At 45.0% G+C, this 27,844-nt stretch overlaps 1 protein-coding gene across 3 annotated transcripts in view; it reads left to right on the forward strand.

Moving 5' to 3' along the window:
* PRKN (parkin RBR E3 ubiquitin protein ligase) overlaps positions 1-27,844 on the forward strand; it is a 919,793-nt gene that overhangs the window by 852,228 nt on the left and 39,721 nt on the right. The window lies entirely within an intron of this gene.

The following is a 27,844-nucleotide window of genomic DNA, read 5'->3' on the forward strand; positions in this document are numbered from 1 at the left end:
CTCTGTCGCCAGGCTGGAGTGCAGTGGCGCCATCTCTGCCCACTGCAACCTCCGCCTCCCAGGTTCAAGTGATTCTGCTGCCTCAGCTTCCCGAGTAGCTGGGACTACAGGCGCGCGCCGCCACGCCCAGCTAATTTTTGTATTTTTAGTAGAGATGGGGGTTTTACCATGTTGACCAGAATGGTCTTGATCTCTTGACTTTGTGATCCAGTCACCTCCACCTCCCAAAGTGCTGGGGTTACAGGCGTGAGCCACCGCGCCAAGCCCATTAGGTGACTTTTACAGGCCATCGAAAACCGGCTGCCATCAGAAACTCTGGACCCACAGGCAAGCTCTCTCCTTGCTCTTGGCCCGGGTCTGGAGCTTGAATGAGGGGTGAGCATGAGCTAGCATAGCCACACCCACTACTCCTTCCTCGCCCCCATCTCCCTCCAGAGTTCTTTCCTCCATCTTCCTTTCTTCTCTTTCTGGTACCTCATCCCAGAGCTTTAGCTGCTTCCCCAGTAGACATGGCTTTCAGGGCAAATCCTGCATTCCGACCTCTCTCCTGCGTGCTCAGCATCTGCTGGACGTCTGGATGGGGGAGTCTTCAACACGCCAAGGCCCCCGGGCAAGAGGATGGTGACAGTTTGGTGTGACCACACTCCATAGCACAGTTGATACAAGCCTTGCCTTGAAGCACTTTGTCTTATAGTCAGAACCATGAACCATTCTCTCTGGCCCATATTAAAAAGATTAAAAGCTGATAGCTTGCCTTCCCCCACCCCCTGCCCCGCCTAGTTTTTATGAGCAAATATAGGAAACTGTCTCCTGCGAGGCAGCAGGTAGGCATGGATGAGGCTGGTCAGGGATCGCTGGTAAGAACAGGTCTCTGTTGCTATTACTCTCTGTTGGTCTGCCTGGGCTTGAATTTAGATGCCGGGAGCTGATGGGCCCATCACTAGAATGACTTTGGGTGAGTTGTTTAGCAAATACATGCCTCATTCACACATTTATTCAACAAATATGAACTGGCATCATCTACGAGCCAGGTCCTGTTCTAGGCACTGGGAGACGTCAGTGCTCAAAAGAAACAAAGCTCCAGCCCCGCAGTGTGTGCGCTCTCCTGGGAGGAAAACAGACTGAGAAAAACAAGCTCAATCCATCATCAAGCTCTCCGGTATCTTAGAGCAGGGGTGGCCACACTTTTCAGTAAAGGGCCAGGCAGTGCATCTGTTAGCTCTGAGGGTCACTGGTCATTCTGTGAAAGTGGCCACTGTCAGTACACGAACCAAAAGGTGTGGCTGTGTCCCAGTAGAATGTGATTATAAAGTGGTTCACTGAGCTCTGTGTCAGAGCGTTTCCATAGGTGTCGTGGAAGCGAAGTGGGAGAGTCCGGTTAAGGGGGACCTGCTGTACCTGAGGTGGGAGGATGGGAAGGGCAGGTTGAACTTCAGAGTAAACTTCATCGAGAAGGTGCAATTTGAGCAAAGGCAGGACCCAGAGGGAGCCAGCTGGGTGGGCACCTGCAGGATCCCAGGGTGTTCCCAGTGGAGTGATGCTGGATGAAAGCCCACGGCATGTTCTGGCACACCCAGAGAGCAATGCAGCTCCAGGAGACACTGTGGGGAGAGAGGGATGCAGTGGGGAGGCCTGGTGAGGACACCTGGCTCTCATTGCCAGTGAAATGGGCAGTGGAGGGGAGTGAGAGCAGAACTGACAACATCTGAAGTCCTGCTCTGGCTGCTGTCTGGGATGAAGGTCAGGACGGGCCAGGCAGACTCCAGGAGAGATTAGACTATTGCAGCAACCAGGGCAGGAGGTGGCTGTGGCTTAGATCCGGGTGGTGGGGACAGCAGGGGGACATTTTCGGAGGATTGTAAGAGAGGCGTGAGAAAAGACTTATAACACCTTGAAGGCTTTGCATTTCCTCATCTGTGGCTGGAACAATCACTCTGCCATAGGAGTATCTGAGGATCAGCTAAGTTGACTCACGTAAAGGGTTTGGCACAGTGCTTATTACTTAGCTATTGCTCAGTTCATGTAGGTAGTGTCCTTACTGTTTATTATGATGTTATGGAGTTGTTCAAATCTAGATTTGGCTCTAAGCTAAATCACCTACCAGCCAGAGGATCTTGAAAATGTTCGTAATCTCGAAGTCTCAATTGCCCACGTATATCAAATGAGTTTAAGACAGAAAGTGAGGAGGCCTATCTGCATGAATGGTTCCTCGAGGACACGGTAAGATGTTACTGGATCTGAGTGGGTCTCAATTATGTGATCACCACTTTCTTGGGGCCCCTCTCTGGCATTATTCTATTGAGTTAGCCATGTTCTCCCCAAGTCTCTTTGGGAGCAGCCTGCCCTGCACTCAGGCCACAGAGTTCTGGAGTCCTGTTGACTCCACACTCACGGTGAACTTGTGGGTAAGAACCAGGTGACGCTCCGCAGAATGGCAGGCTCCGTCCTTCCCTCTGAGGAGCTGCCAACAGTGTGTAGGTGGAAGAAAGTGAATTCCTCCCATACCTAGCTCCCTTTCAAAAGGCATTCAATTTCCTGTGACTGATGAGAGAGTTTGTATCTGAAATGGAAGCCTCTTAATTTATAACCCACAATAATAGAGTCTGGCAACTACAGACCCTCCCGGTGCTGTCCAGCGGCTGCCCTGCCTGCGGAGACCGTCCTCTGGGGGAGGAGCATAAGGTGCCTTTCATGCCTTTTGCGCTTTGGGGCTTCACCAGGAAAAGATGACCTTACTCAGTTAAAAAAAAATCATCTTCACTCGACGTGCAGTCACTGTGAAGCGTCGAGAAGAACACGTGCCATTGAATGGTGGCACCTGAATTACCTGCTGTTTTCTATTTTTCAAAACAGTCTCAGCTAAAGGCTAGAAGTGAATAAATAATTCTACCGCCACTCCTCGAAATAAGATTTTAGCACTGTGTTATTTGCTTCGAACAGGAGATCAGAGAACATTTGAGAGTGGCACTTTGCATTTGGGACATGGCACGGCAGCCGTGGCTGACGGCCAAGGACTGTCTCAGGCAGAAACCCTTGCCTGGGGCCTCGGGTGCGTCTTAACAGAATCTGGGAATAAATACCAGGACCTGACACAGAGCGCCCGAGAACACAGAGACTGGCCGCTGCCTGTGACAAACAACGCTGAACACCCTGCAGTCTTCCGGAGAAGGGTGCACAGCTCTGACATCTGGGGAGAAAATGCTGGAAAGAACCTCTTCTGCAAAACCCTGCGTGGAGATTGAGAGCATAGTGTCGAGTTTCCACCTTGTTGAGAGTTTGTGCTCCAGAGAGCCATTTGCCGCAAAGAAAGAGAGAAGTCTGAATTAAAATGACACCAGTACCCCGCCCTCACTCACCCTTCCCCACTCGGCCCAGGACACAGTGCTGTCAAGGAGTTTCATGTCCCACCTCTGTGCCTGGCTGCTTCTCTCGGGCACCCCTTCCTTCACAGAGTGTTCACCTCTTTCTCCCAGCTCTGCCTCGCTTCCCTTTCCACAGTCTCCCCTTCAGAAGGCAGGAAAGAGAAAGGAATAGCAGTTGGGTGAGGCCTATGTTGCCTGACTTCATGCTGTAAATGCTTCCCTGTCCTCTCGGGAAGTTTCCCTTTTAATTAAAAAATTGCATGTTTGAATGAGCTTCCTCAGAGCTGGGGAGCTGGAACATCTCATTTGTCTGGCATTATCCTTTTTCTCAGGAATGGCCGTGTGGCTTCCTTCTCAGCTGGACTCCTGTGGGAAGCTGTGAAGAGAAGGTGCCCTGGGACCTGCTCAGGTGTCCCTGGGACCTGGGGCAGGCCATGCCTCTGTGAGCTTCATCTCATGCCAACACCCCCAGTTCCCAGGCTTTCCTGGCCCACCCTGCCAGCCCACCACGGCCAGCATGCCCACATGAGCCCGCCAGGTTCGGCCTTCTCCCCCAGTTCTCACTGCAGCATGCCCACTTGGCTTCCATTCCCAGCTGGCCAGATCCCTACATCCTCTCTGATGCATTTGGTTACCCTATGTTGATGTGCTGGCGACCTGCTACAGCTGTCATTCCCTTTGCTGTGGTATGTGTATATGAATTTTTCTTCTAATGGAAAGAGACTTAGGAAGTGAAGGGAAAGTAGAGGGAGGACAGGGCCCTGGCAGTGGAACAAGGAACAGAAATGTCACGGGGAGTCTTACAGACCCTCCAGACCATGCCCTGGAGGCCAGTGTCCAGGAGACAGTGGGTTTCCGCAAATAAATGGGAAGGGGTCCCACAGCCCTAAATGCACAGTCCTCCACCCCTCAGCCTTCCACATACTTGACCTCCTGGTGTTATTTAGGTGTTCAGAAAAGGTAATATCATTTCCAAAAGAGCTGAATGTGTTTCCAGAATAAAGCTCAATCCCTGCGAGATTCTAGTCCAGCCGTCAGGAAGGCAGGCAAGAGCAGACAGAGCCTGTCTCTGATTACTCTTCATTCTCTGGCACAGACCACAGGGATACAAGCATAGCTGCTGCTTAATAAGCTCTTGATGACTGAATGAGGGAGGGAGGAATGAGTGAGTGGAGGAAAGAGTGAGTGAAGGAACGAGTGAGGAAGGAATGAGTGAGGAAGGAATGAGTAGAGGAATGAGTGAGTGGAGGAATGAGTGAGTGGAGGAGTGAGTGAGGAAGGAATTAGTGAGTAGAGGAATGAGTGAGTGGAGGAATGAGTGAGGAAGGAATGAGTGAGTGGAAGGAATGAGTGAGTGGAGGAATGAGTGGAGGAATGAGTGAGGAAAGAATGAGTGAGTGGAGGAATGAGTGAGGAAGGAATGAGTGGAGGAATGAGTGAGGAAAGAATGAGTGAGTGGAGGAATGAGTGAGGAAGGAATGAGTGAGGAAGGAATGAGTGGAGGAATGAGTGAGGAAGGAATGAGTGAGTGGAGGAATGAGTGAGTGGAGGAATGAGTGAGTGGAGGAGTGAGTGAGGAAGGAATTAGTGAGTAGAGGAATGAGTGAGTGGAGGAATGAGTGAATGGAGGAATGAGTGAGTGGAGGAATGAGTGAGTGGAGGAGTGAGTGAGGAAAGAATTAGTGAGTAGAGGAATGAGTGAGTGGAGGAATGAGTGAGTGGAGGAATGAGTGAGGAAGGAATGAGTGAGTGGAGGAATGAGTGAGTGGAGGAATGAGTGAGGGAGGAATGAGTGAGTGGAGGAATGAGTGAGTGGAGGAATGAGTGAGTGGAGGAATGAGTGAGGGAGGAATGAGTGAGTGAGGAATGAGTGAGGAAGGAATGAGTGAATGGAGAAATGAGTGAGTGGAGGAATGAGTGAGGAAGAATGAGTGAGTGAGGAAGGAATGAGTGGAAGAATGCGTAAGTGGGGGAATGAGCAAGGAAGCAATGAGTGAGTGGAGGAATGAGTAAGGAAGGAATGAATGAGTGGAAGAGTGAGTGAGAAAGGAATGACTGAGTCCGCAGACAGACACTGTGTTGGTCTCTTAGGCATCCCTGTCACCATGGCACCCAGACTCTCTGACTGTATTAGTCTGTTTTCACACTGCTAATAAAGACATACCCGAGACTGGGTAACTTATCAAGGAAAGAGGTTTAACTGACTCACAGTTCCACATGGCTGGGGAGGCCTCACAATCATGGCGGAAGGCCAGTGAGGGAGCAAAGGCATGTCTTACATGGCGGCAGGCAAGAGAGCATGTGCAGGAGACCTCCCCTTTATAAAACCATCAGATCTTGTGAGACTTATTCACTACCACAAGGACAGTATGGGGAAAGCCACCCCCATGATTCAATCATCTCCACCTGGCCCCGCTCTTGACATGTGGGGATTACTACAATTCAATGTGAGATTTAGGTGGGGACACAGCCAAGCCGTGTCACTGACCTAGAGCCTCTGGGGTCTCATGAGTAAAAACAGAGGCCCTAAATCCTGCATCACAGTGAAACTAGAGTTTGCCAGGATCCCGGAGGTCCTGCACTAGTTTATATCACTGCTGACGGTATTAGGTTTTTGATCTGAAAAGTAAAATCTACTACAGGGAAGCAGGATGAGTCAACTGCCTTCCTTCCACCTGAGGAAACCGGTTTCAGGATGAAACTTCCTGTTTACCCAGATTTTGTAAACATTACCAAACCATCGAGTGGCCCTTTCTATTATTCTTATGGGTAGGTGATGAGTTGCTTTGCTTGGTTTTAAGGAATCCCATCATTCTGAGGATTCAATGTTCTGCCAGTACCTGAGGCTGCTGCCATCAAACCCCTTGGCGTGCCATTGTCATGAGCACCAATGAGCATTTCCCATGGCGCTTTTTTCCCTCCCTCACCATAACCCCGAATCTCCTCCCTGCTCCTCCCCATCCTCCATTCCATGCTTCCCCAGGTCCATCTGCTTCCTTGTAACCAACGCATGGCCCACAATGAGCCCCAGAGTGGAGAAAATAGCTCACCCTTCCCGTCTGGCTGCTGTGTGTGTCCAGCTCAGACCCAGGCTCCTCAGAGTATCTGCCAGGAGCAGGGCCTTAGTGGGCCATGAGCTTGCTGTGCAGCCTGGCAAGGTGAAACAGTTGGTTGGGAGATTCTCAGCTTTACTTAAAGGCCAGTGCCACTGTTCATAGCTCAGGGTTTGTATGTGCCTCCCCCAGGTCAGGAAAGGACTGAAAAAGAGCTGGACCCAGTGGGTATGAGCAGGGCTCAGTGTGGAGTTCACATCAGCCACCACTCCCAGATACACTGGAGGAGGACACAGCAGGCCACCAGCTCTGGGACAAGGGCTACCAGCTGAGACATGCTTATACTCTCACTCATGTTCACTCTCACCCAGATTCCGTGCCACACACCTGCCCCAGGCCCCCCGCCACAACTTATGCAAGCCTTCCCCATCCCCTTCTTCAAAGGCAGCAGGCACTCAAAAAAAGTACCAAATCGCTGACCCAGCAGACGCATGGGCTGCCCAGAGCCTACACCTGTGATCTTTTCCATCCTAGCACAGGTACAGGAAAGGTCACTGTGCCTGGCTTAGCACTTTTATTCATGATACACATGAGACAGAATTTAATCTTCCTGTTTCAAATACTCCCTGAAATATTTTCCAATTCTGCTTCTCAGCTGAAAAGCAAGACAGGGTAAACTTTATGAGAATGGATCTGCTACTCAGATTTATATAGATACATCGCAGTTCTATTGATCTGAGGAACACTGAGAACCTTGGGAATGAACAGAAGGCAGACTGCCCCTGGGCCTGCGGGTTTCTTCAGGCCGGTGCTAAAGGGGTTGTCATCTAATAGCGACCAGACTCTGAAAGAACACTGGGTTTGCAAGCACGTGACCTCAAATCGGGTCTTAAATTCTTATTCCATGGATTGTTGTTTATTGCAAAACATCACACCTAGGTTGGGCTTGCTTTCATTTTTACAGTGACGGCCTTATGTGATGCCATTGAACATTCTGGCAATCTAAAAATATCCAGCAAGCACACCGCTTTCCTCTGAGCTGAGAGGTGCTGTCAGTAGGAAAGCTACTTGTCTATGCCCTGAGAAAGGGGCACCCCAGAAAGACTGGGTCCTTCCCCACTTTATGTATTCGTATCAGCACACTACTTTTTTGTGTGCCATTTGGTAATTTCTTCTTGAAGATCCTACTCAGGGAGCCATATGGCCATTGTAACCTGGCCATGAGAGCACACACAATGCTCTCATAGTCTCAGAGATTTTCTGTCCAAAATGCTTGTAGTATTGAAGAGTATTCTCAACCATAACCATAGTGTTTAAAAATGCGTCCTCCCGGCCAGGCGTGGTGGCTCATGCCTATAATCCCAGCAGTTTGGAAAGCCAAGGCAGGTGGATCACAAGGTCAATATAGCCTGGCCAATATGGTAAAACCCTGTCTCTACTAAAAGTACAAAAATTAGCCGGGCATAGTGGTGGGCGCCTGTAATCCCAGCTACTCAGGAGGCTGAGGCAGGAGACTCGCTTAAACCCAGGAGGCAGAGGTTGCAGTGAGCTGAGTCCTCGCCACTGCACTCTAGCCTGGGCGACAGAGCGAGACTCCGACTCAAAATATTAAAAATGTGGCCTCCTTAATACAGCATCTGCAAGTCTTGCTGCATGCTTGTGAATTTCTTGGGGGGATAGCATATAAATGGGCAAAGTCCACCTCATTTTAGATAAGATTTCATTAGCTATTTCCTAATGTTTTATTTTAATGAAGTAATGAAAAGAGATGTCATCGTGGATTCTTTTTTAATGTCCATGAATGGTTTCAAGTGACATCGTATGGGGACAAAAAATACACTGCAGACCTTGCCACTTGAGCAGCATTTCCACAGCTGTTTTCTTCCTGCAGATCCTTCTTGCATTCCACACATGTCCACTCCCGGTGTCGGCATCGCCCACCCCCTGACCAATGGCACAGGCTCATCAGCCCTCAGTATTGTTAAGGGGAAAATGAAAGAGTTTTTATTATTACAAAAGCAATACATACTCGTTCGACAATGTCCGTAAATTGTACCAAAAAAAAGGAAAACCTAGAAAACAAACATAATCTCATGTGGCTGGATGCAGGATTTTTGACTCATTGCTGCAAAGCTTTCTAGATACGTTTTACATGTATACGCGAACCCACATGTGCGCGATTTTAACAGAGACAAGTTTACGCTGATGGGCTTTTTTACCAGTTTTTCACCTTTAATCGTGTGTCAAAAGCATCTTTGCATTTCTCTAATGCTGTGTTTAATGATGACCATTCGTCAGGGTGTGCCATGACTTATGTAAATGTTTGTCTTGCGGAATGATGATAATTTTCCCGTGGCTGAATTTTTCCTGTGTTTCTGACTTTTCTCTAAAAAGAAAAATTCCTAGAAGAGGAAGTTAGAGAGTCAAAGTATGTGCATGTTTTTAAGGCTTTTGCCAAGCGCGTCCATGTGAAGAGACCGCCAAACTGGCTTTGTGTGAGCAATAAAACTGTTTATTCCCTTCGGTGCAAGTGGGCTGAGTCCGAAAAGAGAGTCAGTGAAGGGAGATAAAAGAGAGGCAGCTTTGTAGGACTTGGGTAGGCCGTGGGAAGTCACAGTTAAAGGTGGTTATCTATTGTTAGCAGAAGAGGGGGTTCCAAGGTGCATGGTAGGGAGATCATAAGATTCATTGTCCAAAAGAAGAAAGTCACGAGGTCGATTGATCAGCTGGGGCAGGGCCAGAACAAGTCATAATGGTGGAAAGTCATAAGGTTGGTCAATCAGTTAAGGCAGGGGCTGGCTGTTTCACTTCTTTTATGGTTTTCCTTTGGCTGCTTCAGACTTCTTGGCTCCTGCAGGCCATCTGGACATATATGTGCAGGTCACAGGGGTTATAATGGCTGAGCTTCGGCTCAGAGGCCTGACGGCTTTGCATCCAACACTTATCCTCAACTCTAAGAAGCACTTTTTTGTGTATTTTAACATTTCTGAAATCAGGATATTTTAAATTGATGTGGATGTTTACAATGGTAATATAATGGGGCTTTTCTTTCTTTGATCAAGCCACTATTAAATTGAAGGTGCTCTTTACCATTAATGTCATCTTAGAATGCAGGCATTTCAGTCCTGTTAAATTACCTCCCAGCAAACAATTGTGCCAGTGTGCAGAGCCTCCCACCGAGTGCAGCTGCCCGCTTCCCCAGCCCCTCCCTTTTCAGCTTTGCCAAATGAGAAGCAATATTGTTTCTTATTTATCAAGTCAGTGCACTTCTGTATTTATGACTCACTCATGATTAATTACCATTAACATATCTCTTAGCAGTTATAATTTTGGTATGACTTTTTGTTTTTTCATGTAGATGATGACTCTTAAAAAATTGTGAAACCATATTTATAAAAATATAAAGACATTTTAATGACAAATATAGCATATTCATTATAGAGGCTTTTATGTAAATATAATTTGGTGATCTTAATTTAAAATAAATCTTAATTAAATTTCTCCAAAGTCCCCTTTTGTTAAAAATATCCAACGAACCTAAACCTTGGCTGGCCTAAGCTCATGATGTTTCCAAGTCAGCCAGAAGCTCTGTCCTTACCCATAGCAGCAGTGCCGAGACGCACCTCTTCAGTTCTAGCTGCATTTCCAAGTCCATCAATGATGGTGCAATTGTGTTGACATAATTCATTGTCTGAGAAATGCTTACAGATTTGCGAATCCCAGATTGTGGTAACATGATTGAACGTGACTCGGCGTGAATCACTGATTGACAGAAACAAGTTGTATGTACACTTGAAATGCTTGCTCATCACTGAACACAAAGAGAGAAGGATCCATTTTGCCTGCAGAGAATGTAAATAACCGGGGCAAAAGAAGTTTTTATCGAAAGTCACAGTATGGCCATTAACCGAAAACACATTTCCTTTGGGCTAATACTAAGAAGCTACTTTGTTGTGCTATATAAAGCATTGCCCTCAAAATCCTGTTGTTACTGATACGATAAAGCAGAACTTAGGGTACCATTCAAAGAAACAAAATAGGAAGTTCCTATCAAGTTACAGTGGTTGAAGCATTTAAAAAGTTTCTGTATACTGAGCAGACATCTTGCTGTAAAAGAAGAACTTGAAAGCAACCACCTTACGTTTTTGGTGGATTTGAGAAAAATAGCTGAACTGTGCCCATAGTGGATCCCCACCCGTTGAGATAACATCAAATTAAACTTCATGACTGAAAAAAAATGAGGAAAGTAGACGCTAACTGGGAAGATTTTACTGTAAACCAACACTTACCTCAAATCAAATATATATATATGTGAAAAAAACACAAAGCCAGGAGATTGTGAGGGTCATTTCCATCCAGAGACCAATCCCCAGCTTCCCTTATCAGGTTCGTCACTAGTGCTCTAAGGAGGTGGATTTACTCCTAATGCTGAGCCAGTGTCAGATGTACGTTTATTTTAGATCCTTGAAATTAACTTGACATTCCTCTTCAGCAAAGAAAAGCATCGTTTTCCAAATTAATGGGAGGAAAAGTCTACTTTAAAGGAAAAATCTATTTGGACGGCCAAATTGGTAGGAACTGGTGTAGACTTGGCAGTTAACCCTTCTGCTGATCCCCTGTTGCCACTTCTCAAATTGCCCAATGGGTACAAGACTTGGAACATGAGCCTGCCTGGCTGTGAGCACTCATAGACCCTCAGTTTCCCTTCCCTTTCTCCTGGAAACTGACCAAAAATGCTGATTATGGTGGACCCACATTTATTTATTCATTTATTTATTTATTTATCTTTATTTTATTTTATTTTGCTTTTGAGACAGGGTCTTGCTTTGTCACCCAGGCTGGAGTGGAGTGCAATGGCACAATCTTGGCTCACTGCAACCTCCACCTCTTGGGTTCAAGCAATTCTCCTGCCTCAGCCTCCCAAGTAGCTGGGATTACAGACCTGCGCCACCATGCCTGGCTAATTTTTGCATTTTTAGTAGAGATGGGGTTTCACCACACTGGCCAGGCTGGTCTCAAACTCCTGACCACATGTGATCCACCTGCCTCAGGCTCCCAAAGTGCTGAGATTACAGGCATGAGCCACCATGCCCGGTCGGACCCACTTTTAAACAGCAATCTTGAAAAAGAGGGGCATGAACACAGGATGACAAATGACAACTAATGACTTTTCCCCCAAATCCCATTGTAAATCTTGTCACTGTGTGACCAAACCTATTTCACCCATTGCCATGTGTTCTTGGCCCATAATAAAGTGAAGGCCTGTGAGATATTTGGGGAGATAAATCGGCATTCAGTTTGAAGAGTCGGAGCTGGAGGAGAAGGTGGGAAGCAATGTTATCATTTAGTCAGTCGTCCTGCCTTCAATGAAAATATAAAACATTAAACCTATATCAGACCATCCCGTAAGAGAAGAATTAGGTCCCCTTTTTATGACTTTAAAGGAACATATACTTTTCTGCTGGAACTCCACTCCACTGCAGTATTTACAGCTTTGCATTCTGTTTCTTAGAAGTATGTTGCTACTGACTTGAAAGAGGATGTCAGGTTCTCTGTAGCAATAAAGGGGCAGGTGTGGCCATCTGTGCCATTTCAGTGACTTATCTGAATAAGCAGTTCAATCCTTAGAAACAGAGCCTTCCCATGGAAAATATTTCATTTTGACTTGTGTCATTGTGCAGGGAGTGATATACACCATGATAAATTTTCCTGCAGAAAACTCTTTCTGAACACGGAGCCATAGAAATGAATTATTGCAGATAATGTAAACTTAGAGACACCCCGACACATTTTTGTTCTCTTAATTTTGAATCTTAACTAAATTTTGCAGATGCCATTGGGGTCATTGAGATAAGAAACTACATCCAGCAGCTCATGGACACTGATGATATTAGCTCAATTTATAGAATTGTCTTGTTTGCATCTTGATGAATCTTGTTTACCCTTCAAGACATGAAGTGTCACTGGGGCTGTGGAATTTGGACAGACTGTCCAGGGAAAACAAGTCATTTCCTCCTCTGTGACTTCTCTAACCTTTGTCATCCCACCTATGCGTTGCCACACAATTTTCTATATGGGTGCCTGTGTTCTTCTTTCTCTTCTTCTTAGAATAAACCTTTATTAAGCTCCTAGTCAGAGCCAAGTACTTGGATAGCAGCTCTCAGAATACATGGTGAGACAGTTGGGAACTTGAGTCTAGTGGGGGTGATGGATAAGGAAATAACCAGTGCAGGGTGGAGGGATTTAGGGTCAGGTCAGTACAGAGTGGTGAGAGCACATAGGAGAAACCAAAGGCCTGGAATCAGGGAGGTTTGCCCAAAGAGATTTCCTAATGGGAAATCAGAGTACCCCTTAGAATGTTTTCTGTTGCTATAATGGAATACCACAGACTGGGTAATTTATAAAGATAAGTTTATTTGGCTCTTGGTTCCGGAGGCTGGGAAGTCCAAGAGCATGCTGCTGGCATCTGGCCAGGATCATCCCACAGCAGATAGGCAGAAGGGCAAGGGCACATGTGTGAGAGAGAGAAAAGGTTTCTAACCAAGCCCCTCCCCACAGGAACCCACTCCCACCTCACAGCATTACTGCATTCATGAGAGTGGAGCCCTAATAACCTAATAACCTCTGAAAGACCTCACATCAATAAAATCTCAGCATGAGTTCCAGAGAGGCCAAGCATTCAAACCATCGCAATCCCTATTCCAAGTCATCTAGGCAAAGGAGGACTGGGAGAAGAGAGACTGAGGAGCAGAGGATGCGAGCGTGGCTCTCCAGAGAGCGATTCTCGCAGAGACTGGGCAGAGTCATTATGTGCTCCTGCCCTGAGGCCCTGCACTGCCAGAGAGAAGCATCCCCTCAACAAATGCTTGTGAGATAAAGGAATTATCTGATTCAGAACAATAACTGACCCCATGAGTGGTTTTCCGCTTCTCCATAGGACAACAGTAAAGGGCCCTTTGTGAGCTATTAGCCTTTTGAAAATTTGGTTCTCATCACAGAGATGGGATTTCAAAGAATAAGGAGTTAGATCATTGTTATTATTCAAAAAATATTGCTTTTTTGTGCTTTTTTTAGTGCTTGCCATGATCTACGTCATTAGGCAACTTTTAAAAATATAGAATATTAGGTCCCGATATTACTAAGAGAGCCAGAAGAAAAAGGGGCAGTATTCCACCCTACAGATTATCAGCTCTCTGAGGGCCCTACAGTTCTAACAGTCTGTGTCACTAAATTGAGAAGGAGGAAGGGCGCCCAGCATTGAGAACAGTTGATACTTCACTCTCCATTGTTATTCAGCTTTTCAGGAGTTCAGGAAATGCCACCCCAAAATGTGGTGCTTTAGTGTGCTGACTCCTTAACAGAGGACACTTGGGGAACAGCAAATTCAGGAAAGGCCTTTCTCTGAACTTGCTTCTCTGTGAATACAATTGATGGATCTCAATTGTCGTGAATCCCCTCCCAGGGAATTGTATCAGCCGGGGAAGATTGGTACACGGACACCATGCCTGGAGAGACTACTGCCTGTTCTGCTCAGGGCTGCTCAGGAGACAAATTTTATTACCTGAGAGATTGTTTATCTACATAACAAGACAACCTTTATTCGCCTTGCAATTCTTCTCCTCACCCTCCTCTAACCACCTCCCACACAAGAATCCCCAAGCTCCTGTTCTTTTCTGTGTTGAGGATATAGCTCTGTAGGCTTCCATCATCTAACCCTTCTTGGAGTCTCATATTTTGTGGGACTCTCATGTGTACAGAATTGAATATGCTCTTTCTCCTGTTAATCTGTTTATATGCTGTTTTAATCAATAGCCCAGCCAAAGAACCTTGGAGGGTAGCGGGTAGCTATCTTTTGCTCCCCCACAGCTTCCAGCATATCTCTCATGTTATGGGACCAAAAAGCTATTTATTAGTAGAGAGGCAGCAATGTCTGTGGCATTTCCTTGACTCACCTGAGATCCGCCCATTATCTCAGCCGCCCTGGGACACCATCGAGGTACTTGCTCTTTAGCTGTCATTTAATTAGTTTGCTTTCTATGTCCTTAGCAAAGCAATAAAATTGAGAGAGAGAAAAACTTAGGCAGGGGAAGAGTCTTCTAAGTCTGGGTTTTATTTTATAATTTCGTAAGACACTGCAAGGTGTGCGTGTTGCTGGGAGATAACATTTTTCAGGTCACTGAAGGCATTTGGCTTCACCTCCTGCTCACCACCCCCCGAGGCTGAGTTATCTTTGGCCAACAGGCATCCAGAGGAGCCTTTAGAGCCCGGCCTGCCGCTGAGACTGTCAGGGCGGTGATGACAATCAGCTCTCTAAGTGGTTCTGGCTCTCACCATTGTCTGCTAGTCAGGGCAGAGATGCATATCAGGAGGATAATGTGGGAAATGCTTCCACCATTATTACCCAGCCCCGAGCTGGGAACCTTCTTTAAGAAGCCTTAAGAACATAAGTAGAAGCATTAACAGCTTCGCTCCAGCGAGATTGGTATGTGAATAAACTTCTGGATCTCTCATCTTCTCTCTTTCCCTTTGAGCCAAAACGTTCATGAATAATCATTTCTGGCAGAGATTCTGGGGCAGAAACACCTGAGCTCCAGTCCAGCCCCTGGAAATCCAAATGTAGCTGTCTGAGAATCTCGTGGAGAGACACGTGCCTAGAAAGTGTTTTGAGATATTTGGAGGATTTATTTCAGCTTCTGTCATTAGTGTGTGCTTAACTTCAAGGGTAAAATCCAAATCAGCACTCTAAATGTTTTTTTTTTAGTTTTGTTTTTTTTTTTTAGTTTTTTTTTTGTGGGCGGGTACAGAATCTTGCTCTTGTCGCCCCAGATGGAGTGCAGTGGCGCTATCTCGGCTCACTGCAACCTCTGCCTCCTGGGTTCAAGCCATTCTCCTGCCTCAGCCTCCTGAGTAGCCTGGATTACAGGCGCCCACCACCACGCCCAGCTAATGTTTTTGTATTTTTAGTGGAGACGGGTTTCACCATGTTGGCCAGGATGGTCTCAAACTCCTAACCTCAGGTGATCTGCCCACCTTGGCCCCCCAAAGTTCTGAAATAACAGATGTGAGCCACTGTGCCCAGCCAACTCTAACTTTTAAAATTAATTCTTTGGTGCTAACGTATGACTGGCCTTTGGTAGGGTGGATCTTCTCCTCAATTCCCCAGGACATGACTAAACTATCACAAATGAAAGTCCTGTTGCTAAAACCGTGCCAGATCAAGCCTTCCAGCCTGATACTTTACATACAAAAGCAGGTGTCTTTGACCCAACCTTCTTTGTTGGCTAAATTAAGAGACTGCAATAACACCAGGCCAAAACTTATGTGAATGGTGGATTTCTATGACTACATGTTTATTAAGCTCATTCTATAATGAAGGATGATGCTACAGTCTTCAGAAACAGATGTTTGTTTGCCGCATACTCTGATCAACAGTCTTCCCCTAGAATAATGGTCTGGACACTATCCGTCCCTGGTCTAAGATTTGACAAAGTGTGCAAACAAGTAAATCAGACAAGCAGAGACATGGTGAAAGTTAGCGATAACCCGGGACAGTTCTTATTTTCTGGTTTTCTTTAACAAATGACTCAGAGCGTGTGGCAGAAAAATTCATGTGCTCTCACTGCAGGACAGTTATGCCTCATATTTTCTTTAATTTGACTGATTTTCTGTCCCCTGCAGCTCTTTTCTTCAACACAGTATGAAGTGAAACTCATATGGGTCGTCCAAAGGCTGAAAATAAACAGAGCATCCTTTATTAGAAAAAAAAAAAAAAAAAACCTGAATTTCTTTGTCTTCGAATATGTTTAATTTTTGGCTGGGCGTGGTGGCTCATGCCTGTAATCCCAGCACTTTGGGAGGCTGAGGGGAGTGGATTACCTGAGGTCAGGGGTTGGAGACCAGCCTGGCCAATATGGTGAAAGCAAAACCCTGTCTCTACTAAAAATACAAAAATTAGCTGGACGTGGTGGCATGTGCCTGTAATTCAAGCTACTTGGGAGGCTGAGGCAGGAGAATTGCTTGAACCCAGGAGGTACAGGTTACAGTGAGCTGAGATTGTGCCATTGCACTCCAGCCTGGGCGACAAGAGCAAAATTCCATCTCAAAAAAAGGATTGGGTTTAATTTTCTAATCTTCCCCATGTCCCTACCTCACCTCATCCGACTTTCTTCTAAAATATTGGAGGTGTTATGTCACTTTTGTTCTGTGGCCCCTTAACTGAATTCTGCATGGTGCAAGGAGTCCTCAGACTGCAGGGTCCTTGGAGACCTGCACAGTCCAGCATGGTGGCCGCCAGCCCCGGGAGGCTCCTGTCCAACACAGTGCCCACGTGAGGCTCCTGAGCCCACAGAATAGGGCTAGTACCAACTGAGATGCATTGAAAGTGCAAAAGCAGACCTGATTCCAAAAGCTTAGTAAAAATGAATGTAAAATAACTCATTACCAATTTTCATATCGATTGCATGTTGAAATGATACAATTTTGAATATATTTAGTTAAGTAAAATACTGAAATTAATTTTACCTGTTTCTTTTTCCTCTTTTCATATAGCTACTAGACCATTAAAAATTCTTGCTGTTTCAATTGGACAGCACTGTTCTAGGCTGTATCCTTTCATGGTGGTTTCAAAATCAAAAAGACAAAAGTGTTGCAGAATTACACTAGCAGAGTGAATTACACTGGAGTGCTAGCATCATCCCTCGCACTTGGGTTGGTACTCTCTGGGGGCTATCATTTCCAGCAAACTCCATTGGTCCCAGTTCACCTTCCTCTTCTTCCTGCTGAAACGGGAGAGTTCCCTGACCCACCCCCATCGCAGGACATGCGACAGGTGTCTGGCTTATCTGTTCAGCCACCACCACCGCTCAAACTCCTCATGGGAGGGGGAGCATGCAGATGGGCAGGTGCAGGAGCTAGGATGAGTGTTTCTGGGCTCTGGCCTCATAGTAGCATCTAGGGGTGGTTGCCTGCGACTCCCAAAGCCCAAGTGGCTGTATGTTATAGTGCGCTCTTTTAACTTTGCTGTCTACAGACAGCTTAAGTGTTAAACAGCGCAGCGGACTCTCTGTGTTTTTGCAAGGGCAGAGGGCCAGTGTGACAGCTTTCCATATTCCGAATTCTTGTCTAGTGTCCGGAAAAATCAGGTCACACATGGACTTGAAGGATGGTGAATTCAGGGTTTTACTGAGTGGTGGATGTGGCTCTCAGTGTGATGGATGGGGAGCTGGAAAGGGGATGGAGTGGAAAGATGATCTTCCTCTAGTTTGGCCATCCAGCAGCCAATCTCCTCTCTGTCTGCAGCAGAACTCCTCTCAACATTCAGGTATTCCTTCTCTTCTCTCCTTCTCTGCTGCTCTTCTGCTCGTGGAGCCTGGGGTTTGGAGTTTATATGGGGACAGAATATGGGGGGCATGGCAGGCCAAAAGGCAACATTTGGGTGTGAAAACAGGAATGCCTGTTCCCATTTAGGGCCATGAGTTTCCAGGCTTGAGGGTGGGGCCTTTGCTGGGGAACTGCCCTCTTCTACCCAATATGTCTCTGTCTCCTGTCTGTAACCTCCTCACTCCTATCTCCTCACTGCAACCTGCACCTCCCAGGTTCAACACTCTGCTCCCATGGAACCTCGCATCCACCATATAACCAGGACACAGCTGACCATGAACTCTGTGAGACCACGAAGAATGGCCAGTGCCTTACCATTCACATACAGCACATGCTTTATGAGTACTTGTGGAATGGAGGGAGGGTTGGGTAGAGCGAGGGAGAGGTGAATTGTGACTCCTCTGAAACTGGAAATTGCATATGTTCTACATCTTTGCAGGTCCCAGCAATGCATGGCGTACACTCAGGAACTTTTGGTTGAATGAATGAGCTAGAACAGGGTCTCTAAATGGTGCATACAAGTCACTCGGGAATCCTGGTAAAATGAAAGATTCTGGTCTAGTGTTTCTTGGGTGGGGCCTGAGATTCGGGTTTTCTGACATGCTCCTGGGTGATGCTGATGCTGCTGGTCTGGGAACCACATTCTAGGGAATTAACTAGAGCCAGTGCTGTGACGTGAATTTAGTTATGAACATGGGTGGGCGCTCCTTCAATTCATGTCTTATGGATGCTCCAACTGACAGTAACTGTTTCAACCTCCTCTCTATCTGTGACTCTCCTCTCCCACTAGACTCCAGAAGATTCCGAGCTGCTATGGTGCTCTGTTAGGAAGACCAAGGGCATGGGTGTCATCTTCTTGAGAAAACTTTCTCATCAATGTGACTCTCCCAGGATTTTGCTGCAAAACTTAGTCCTCCTCCATTGAAAGCCATAAACCTTTGAGTGTGTCTCCCTGGCCTTGACTTTCTCTGGAACTTCACTCCCATCCTGCCCCCTCTCTTGCTAGAATCTCCATTCTCTCTCTTTTCATCATCTTTTGCTGTTTTCAAAGTGATTGAGAGCTCTCTGTTGTGAGGCCTTCTCCACCCCATCATGCCTGTGACCTTAGCTTCGGAATCTAGCTAACCATTGAACCATTGGACCAAGATTGTGGCCTCCAAGGTCGCTAAAGTACTTTCCCTGGCAGAAAGTCTTAGTTATTCCTCTTGTACTCGGGACTGACCTCTCCATTCTCAGTGCTGGGTTCCCTCAACACTGCGCTATCCTCTTCTGCTTCTCAGAAGTTGAGGCTTTTCCAGCTACTACTGCTTGTTCATTCTGCAAAGGTTTGATGATTCCGATTACTCTGTTAGGTCCTTGCAACTTCATGGTAATCACATGGAATTAGAATTGACTTGAATTTGAGGTGACTGCAACCTATCCAAATGGAAATATGCAATAGGCAAAGTGCATCTTAAAAGAGGAGTTGGGAAGGGTGGAATAGATTCTGAGAAGTTGTTAGAAGAGAGGCGATCGATTAAGCTTGATGTTAGAACTGCTCCCTGAAGGGGCAAATGTGAAGGACAGAAAAACAAATGCCATCTCCACGTGCTCTTGCCCACCGACCTCAACCCACCTGGATCTCTTCTGTGGGACCCTTGAGTCTTACACAAGAATATTCAATTCAACCCATGAGTGTACATTGTATCATGGAATACACAATTGTCCTCCAGCTCTTTTGTTCTTTATAAACATCCACCTTAGCTGTAAGCTACTTGACTCCAGCACCTGGCTTGCCACAAAGAGACACCGATCACCTACTATGTTCTAGCATCTGGATCTTGGGAAGACAAAGATGAATAAGATACAAATCCTATCCATTTAGAAGAGTGGATAGGTGGAGACCGTTTCATATAGAAGATGAAACTGTTTAATAGAGGTACGTGTAAGAAAGAGTGCCTTGATCATTTTGGCTGAGGCTGCAGGGGAAAGGGGCCAGCACAGGTATACCTGCAGGGCACCTATGAGACTGCTCAACATAAAATAAAGGGTTACTATATCATTTTGACTGACTGATTGATTGATTGATTGATCATTGAGGAGCTGCAAAACCTCCAAAGACAAAAGTCTGTAAGATGTGCTGGCAGGGTGTCCCCAAACATAGTCGGGCCCCTTTTGAAAGCTGGCCTTGCCCCAAGTTGCCCAGGGCGGGCCCAGGTGTTCAGGGGAAGCATTTTGCCTCCCCTGCTGTGCTAGAGAGCATAAGGATGCCCACAGGCACATGGGACAAATTGGGCTCAAATTGCCATATGGCTTGGATTTCACATTTTTACTGGCGAAGTGTAATCATTTTTACAGAGTCTAGTGCCTCGCTGCAGATTGTAAATGATAAGGTCACGAGGATTAGAGACCAGTTAAAAATTATAGAAGACATATGCTGTGCATTTTACTAATGAATGGCCATATTCAAACATGTTCACTAATTAATGGCAATATTTGAATGGACCTACTAATGAATGGCAATATTTGAAAGTGGCATTGAATTTGATACTCTGTGACCAGTGCTCCAGTTCTAGGAGGAGCCAACTGCTCCATAAGGTCTGAGACATGCCCATTTTAAAGCAAAATTGGGCAGGCCTTGCAGGATGGTAAAAGGAATTCTCAGTTAGATATAGAAATTCACCCACCAAGAAGTTTGTTTAGATGAACAGGATGGTGTGAACAATATCATTGAACACGAGTTCCAGCTTGCAACCAGGTCCTACCTTAGCCTTTGGGAACAAGGTAAACCATGACACAAATGCAAGAGCCGGGGACCTTGGAAGATAAGGATTGTCCCCATAGGAACTGTTTTCGGAAATGGTTACAGTAAAGAGAGAGTAAGAAAGGAAGTGGGGAATTAGGGACCGAGAGTCACTACCGTACAGCACTCCCACCCCAGCTTCCTCTGTCCTCTGGTGACTGCTGCAGTCAGGGCACCTGGCAAGTGACACTGAGAGCCAGGTCTGCAAAGCTGAGGCTCAGGACACAGCCACAAGTGAGGGAAGCTGTCGTTCCCCCATCTGCTGTTTCTTTCTCTCTAACCTGGATCTCCAATTTGTGGACTGTCTGTGTTTAAAGTCACAGAGCTTATATTCATTTCAAGTCCTTTCCTGGCAGGTAGGCCAGATTCCGGCCCATGAGAATGAGATGACCAGCTCCATGTGTGTTGAGCTGAGGAAGGTCAGAGTGGGCCTGACCAGAGGCCACTCCTGACCCGGCTTTAGCTGTGTAGACAAGACTTAAACGTGGCTCGGAGTAATTGCTTTGGCTAGGAACACACCTCTGTGGCGACACAACATGTATAAAGAAGGTCTTAGCAAAAGTGCTGGGATGTATTTGATATTCTTTTAATGCAGCTTGACAAAGGCAGTCGTTGAGACCACGGTGTGTTGGGGAAGCAGCTTCCACACACCTTGTTGCTAAGCCTGTGACTGACAAGGGCTCGCAAAAGCAATCAAAATGGAAAGTCCAAATGCCCTTGGACCCAGCCATTTCATGTCTAGAAATTTCTGCTACAGATTTCCTTTCACATGTGTGAAATGACCTGAAGAGCAGGACACTCCCTGCAGCTTTGTTTGTGATGGCAAAATATTGGAAGGACCTAAACGCTTATCGGAGGGGCTGGTGAAATGAACGAAGGCACATCTATCCACTGGAATGTTGTGTGGCTGTTCAGGAAGAATGGAGCAGCTCTCTGTGTTATTAGAGAGCCATCTGTAAGACGCATTAAATGAAAAACTAACGAGCAGAGTACAGCACATTATACAATGTTTTATAGGCTATTTTTGTTTAAAAATAGCATAAATTGATTATTGAGTGCATGATATATTTCTGGAACAACACCTATGCAAACAGGTGACAGTGATTATCTCTGGGAAGCTACGTAGCTGACCAAGGAGGAAAGGAGACATTTTTCACTACGTACCTTTTGAATTTGTGCTACCTGGACGTATTTTGCGTTCAAAAAATATCTACTTTTTAAAAACCCATGGCTCTGCAAATTATATGTCAGTAACTCTCTTAAAGAAAATAATAAATGGCCAATAAACATTTTTAAGTTTATTTTCCCTGTAAGTTACGGTAAAAAATCAAAACTATTTTGGAATAGGAAGTAAATGTAAATGTCTTTGTCCATCATTATAGACTGGATAGTTCATTCCCAGCAGAATCACCACCAGGAACACCACCTTATCATGTATCTTTTAATGTGAGGTGCTGAGCTCAGCCTGTTGAAAGGAAGCTGAGTGGGTCTTTTCTCTGCGTGGCATGAACTCATCCTCTCTGAGGGGCCCGAGCTCTGAGACAAGTAGTAATAAAATTTCCTGCTAGACAGTACTCACAGCGAGTGGGTCAGTGCAGACCGCACGACTGAAAGATGGGATGGTTACGTGCACGCGCTTGATGAGATAGATGATGGTGCAAGAAAAGGGGATTTTCGGGGATGTTTTAAGAGCTTGTATGAATGGAAATTAAACCAAAGAAAGTAAGGGCCTGTTCAAAAAGCAAATCTAAAACAAAAATAAGCCTAGGGCTGCAGGGTGTTAGAGGTCACAGTATTTTATGGGAAGCTAATTGGCATTGTTTAATACCCTTGGGGATTAGTACAGCATTCGTGAAAGACAAAGAAACGTGGCTACTCTACAGAGCCGTATCCAGCCTTCTGAAAATTCTTTCTTTTTGGCCCTTTGGAGACCACACATAGAACATTGTCTACGTCTGTTTGCATTTGGAGCTTAGCACAGTTTAAGATTGCCTCACACCACGAGAGTCTGTGATTTTCAGATGTTGTGTACTTGAAAGGAAATAACCTTACTTTCTTCTTTTCAAAATTGTGTTTTAATGCATTATAATCTAACACCATCTCCGTTCTGTGGCACTGTCTTGTCAGAACAAGTTTTGCATATATCAGCGGCTGGTCACTGGTAGGGAGATTTCTTCTTTTGATATATTCCTTTTAACACACGGAGGCTGGACTTACATATCTCTGCTGCCATCTTCTGGAAAGCTACACACCAAAAAGAAAAATATTTCATCTATTCCCAAAGAAGTACAAATGTGTGCTTCATCCCTTTGATGTTTCCCTTGACTCTAGTAAGGGGTCCTAAGATGGTATTTGATTCTCTCCTATTCTTTTAACACAGAATTTCAGAGCTGTGGACGAAAAATAAATGGCACATAATAGAATGCTTTTATAATAGATGCAGCCATGATAGAAAACAGGCACAAAGAAATCTTGGCTTTCAAAGAGAGATCATTCAACTTTAAGGATCCAAACCTTATTTTAAGAGTCATTGCTTGTAGGTACCTACTGACTCTCAACCTGATTGATCAGCAGCCACTGGAATATTCCAATTGCATTAGAAGCTGTTCATTTGCTTCCTTTTTGTGCTTCCAAAGAGAAAGTACATGTACAGCCCCTTTTGAATGTGTTCATTATGGAAATATGGGAAATCAAACTCAAACATCAATCAAATGACTACTGCACTGACATGATATTGAATGAGTGACATGATGGGCCATTCACATAGCTCTCTGGTAGTACGGAGTACGGAGTGTCTAAGGGGGCTGGCAGTAACTTACCTCAGCATGTATTCCAGCAAAGAGAGGCCTCATCCCTTTCTAGACAGCAGTCTTATGAGTAGTTTACAAGCATGGCATTTCTGGGGAGGTGTCAGTTTCACCTGATATTCACATAAGAGTCATTATTAACAGTATACTGGGAACTGCTTTAATCAACAAGGCACTTATTTTTCTACAGACCCTTACCACTTGTTAAACATCATAGCCTCATGGAGAAAACTATTTGTTGTGTTGTTGTGTTTACTGTGTACCAGAAACTGTGTTAAATATTCATTACCTTATTATTTCTTCTTTGTAGATGCAAAGAAGCTCAAGCAAAGAGATGTTAGGATCACACAGATAATAAATGATCCAGGAGGCCTCAGACTCTGGGTCTCCCTACTTCAGAGGGTTCGCTTCTAAACACTAATCTATATCTGGTATTTAAACATATAAAGACCTAGTACATGATTTCACAGATTCCAGTGTGCTATTCTTTTATATGTTGCCTAGGGCCAAGATTTTACTCATCCTAAAAGTAAATACTCAACACATATTAGTTGCAAGGCAAAAATATTACTTCCGTGTTAAGAATCGTTTAGCTACTATGCAATAGAAAAAAACTGACTAATTGAATTTAGCCTTTATTAAATAGTTTTTTTTTTAATTCTATACCTCCTTTTAGGCATTTAGGATAAGCTGATGACTAGAGTCATCGGTGGCACCAAGCTTTTAAGCTTGAAAACATACCAAGGAGAATGTATTAGGTAACCACATTCATTGTCAAATAAAAGGAAACCACCACACTATTGGAAGTGGTGAACTTTCTCCTGGTGTTGAATTCTGAGAAGAATTTGCCATATGGCTGCCTGGAATTTAAAATATATATATACACACACACATATATATTTAGAGAGAGAGGTTTGAATTATAATTTTGCAAATAACAGGGAAAGTTTAAATAGTTTTCATTACATCAGTTCTTTTGCAAAAGATTGGGAATAAAGTGACCTTGTTAAATTTTTTCTTTTTTCTTTTTTTTTTTTTTTGGCGGGGAGACAGAGTCTTGCCCTGTTGCCCAGGCTGGAGTGCAATGGTGCAATCTTGGCTCACTGCAACCTCTGCCTCCTGGGTTCAAATGATTCTCCTGCCTCAGCCTCCCAAGTAGCTGGGATTACAGGTGCCTGCCACCATGCCCAGCCAATTTTTGTATTGGTAGCTCACACCTGTAATCCCAGCACTTTGGGAGGCCAAGGCATGTGGATCGCGAGGTCAGGAGTTCGAGACCAGCTTGGCCAAGATGGTGAAACCCCACCTCTATTAAAATAAATTTTTTCTATAGGAGCTTTCTCTGCCAGAGCTTCACCAGAGAGACCAGACCAGCAAGATGCTTATATCAAATATATATACACATACACACATATATGCATATGTATGTGTAGATCCCTACATGTATACATGCAGGCACACATTGTATCTATATGTGTGTATATACACATATATATGGAGAAATTTACAGGAAGGAAGTGGCTTACATGGTTTCAGGGCTGGGTAGGCACCTCCTAAATCCACAGGGTGGCCATCAGGAAGGGCAGGCTGGAACTCTTGGGCACAGCCTGATGCTGCTGTCCACAGGTGAAATCTCGTCTTCCTCAGGGAAGCCTCAGTTGTGCTCTTAGGCCTTTCCACAGATTGAATCAGCTCCCTTCAGATTATCTAGGATAATCTCTCTTACTTAAAATCAATTGATTATAGATCCTAATCACATCTACAAGATACCTTCACAGGAACACCTAGCTTAGTGTCTGCTTGAGTAACTGAGGACCATAGCCTAGCCAAGTTGATACATAAAACTCTCGTCACAGGAACTGTAATACAGTCCATGTATTTGATTGCCTTCTAATCAAATCTATAAAGGAATAGACTTTAGAGAGCCAATGAAATAAGTGTGTAGGCCAGGCGTGGTGGCTCACGCCTGTAATCCCAGCACTTTGGGAGGCCGAGGCAGGTGGATCACGAGGTCAGGAGATGAGATCATCCTGGCTAACACAGTGAAACCCCGTCTCTACTAAAAATACAAAAAACTTAGCCGGGCGTGGTGGCGGACACCTGTAGTCCCAGCTACTAGGGAGGCTGAGGCAGGAGAATGGCGTGAACCCGGGAGACGGAGCTTGCAGTGAGCCAAGATCGCACCACTGCACTCCAGCCTGGGCGACAGAGCAAGACTCCGTCAAAAAAAAAAAAAAAAAGAAAGAAAGAAAGAAAGAAAGAAAGATGTATTACTTTTATAATTGTTTAAAGACATTTAAAATTTCTCAAAAAAAAAAAAAAACTCTACAGAAATGGGTGGCATTTGTTAGATCCACCACAAGAGAAGATAATCCTGAAAATGTATACGGTACAAGCAATACTCCATGTTTGCTGGTATACTAACTTCCATTCGGTTAATGTTTACTCATAAGGTTTGGAGAGGTATTACACAGCTTAAGGGAGCCTCAGCAAATGTGAGACCATTTTTAAGTAAGAGCAAATCCCCGGGTAAATTTCAGCCTTCTACATGGTTGATTAAAGATGGATCCAGGCGCCCCAGATATGAGACATGCAGGTCAGCAGAATGGATGTGAAAATGTTGGAGCTAGGTCTGCTTTCTTCCCCGGCAAGCTTTTTCTCTGGAAACAGCTATGCCACGGGAAATGTTTGCAAACTGGTCCGAACACTGTCTCAAGAAGGAGTTTTGTATCTGCCTAACCCAGAGTTCCCCAGAATTCTGTTCACCATGCCCTTAGCAGCTCAGTACATTTTTCACGGCATTTCTAGGCCAAAAGAAATGCCTAACAGTTGTGGCTATAAAAGATTTTGTACCACAGAGCATAATACGAATTAATGTCATAACAACTTAATACTTATCTGAAATGATAATTCACATAAATGGAAGGAAAAAAATAGCTTTATTTTATTCTTAAAAATAATCACATCTTGGCCAGGTGCAGTGGCTCGTGCCTGTAATCCCAGCACTTTGGAAGGCCGAGGTGTACAGATCACCTGAAGTCAGGAGTTTGAGACTAACCTGACCAACACAGTGAAATCCCATCTTTACTAAAAATACAAAAATTAGCCGGGTGTGGTGGCAGGTGCCTATAGTCCCAGCTACTTGGGAGGCTGAGACAGGAGAATTGCTTGAACCCGGGAGGCAAGAGGTTGCAAGGAGCCGAGATGGTGCCACTGCACTCCAGCCTGGGCAACAGCGCAAGACTCTGTTCCAATAAATAAATAAATCACATATTTGTTCCAAATGGATGTTTACATGGCACTTCTTTTCTATCCTGGTAACTTCCAAAAACCCAGCTTTGCAAAGATACAATGTCACCAAAAGGAAAGTGGCACAATCTACATTAACACTGGGAACTACCTTGAGTTAATAAATCACATAGTATTCATCAGCCACACTGTGGCTTCAAATTCTAGAATATCCCAGGGCACCCCTGTGAGTTTGTTATGGTACCACAGGGCACGCTGGTGTGTAGCCTGAGAACTGAAGGTTGAGAGTCTTGAGTTCTGGATAATGTAATTGAAAACCCAAACATTTTCAAGATCAAATCAGACCTTCTAGACGTTTCCCCATTGCACATGAGACAGATTCATGTTACTTAATTGGGAAGGACCACTGCATGATAGATCTAAATTTAAATTATACTTTGAATAGCAGCAAATTAGCCAGTGTGTTCTTGTGAAGTCATCACCGGAATATTCCTGCAGCATTTGCTTGCCTTTTGCCATGCTAAAATGGGGAGGCTTTCATTTGATACGCTCTTCCCTTTCTGTTATTTCTCAATAGTCCATTCTTTGTAGTACTGGTGTGAAAGGGAATTTAATGTCTTTGTGTCAGGAAAGACCTATTTATTCTGACAAACTGATCAACCTCCAGGGTGTTCCTCTACCATGAAACTGATTTTATATCTCATCCACGAGCTAATAAGATGTGAAGCGTTTTCCCTTTCACACCAATGGATCAGATTTGCTTCTCTAGAAAGCAGTGGGCTGAGACCCCATTGCCAGCTCCCTGATTGGGCCTTCCGTCCACATTTTTCCAACAAAGCATGTAAGAGCAGAGGAATGAGTGTGAGGCAGACCCAAGTATTAACAGATAAATGTTTTTAAAAATAGAAGAAAATCCTAGAACCCAACTCACTATTCAGTGAATTCGCTTTTAGTTCAGAGAAAATAAGATGTCAGAAGCTGAAACCAGGTAATGTTGGTGATTTGCGTGAGGACATTCTGACATACACACGCTCTCCCACCAACCTTTAAATAAAGTTTACATTTCACTTAATCTGAGTTCAGTCTCTCTGCTATGAGAAGAAATAAGAATATAATATGCTAAAAATGATGACTTGAAGATCAATTGTGGCATATCTCTGAAGAGATTATTTCTCTGTAAAATTATCGCAGTTCTTCTCCATGTGGGCATCTC

The sequence above is a fragment of the Theropithecus gelada genome, chromosome 4, assembly GCF_003255815.1.
Source record: "Theropithecus gelada isolate Dixy chromosome 4, Tgel_1.0, whole genome shotgun sequence".
In the NCBI taxonomy this organism is placed as follows: domain Eukaryota; kingdom Metazoa; phylum Chordata; class Mammalia; order Primates; family Cercopithecidae; genus Theropithecus; species Theropithecus gelada.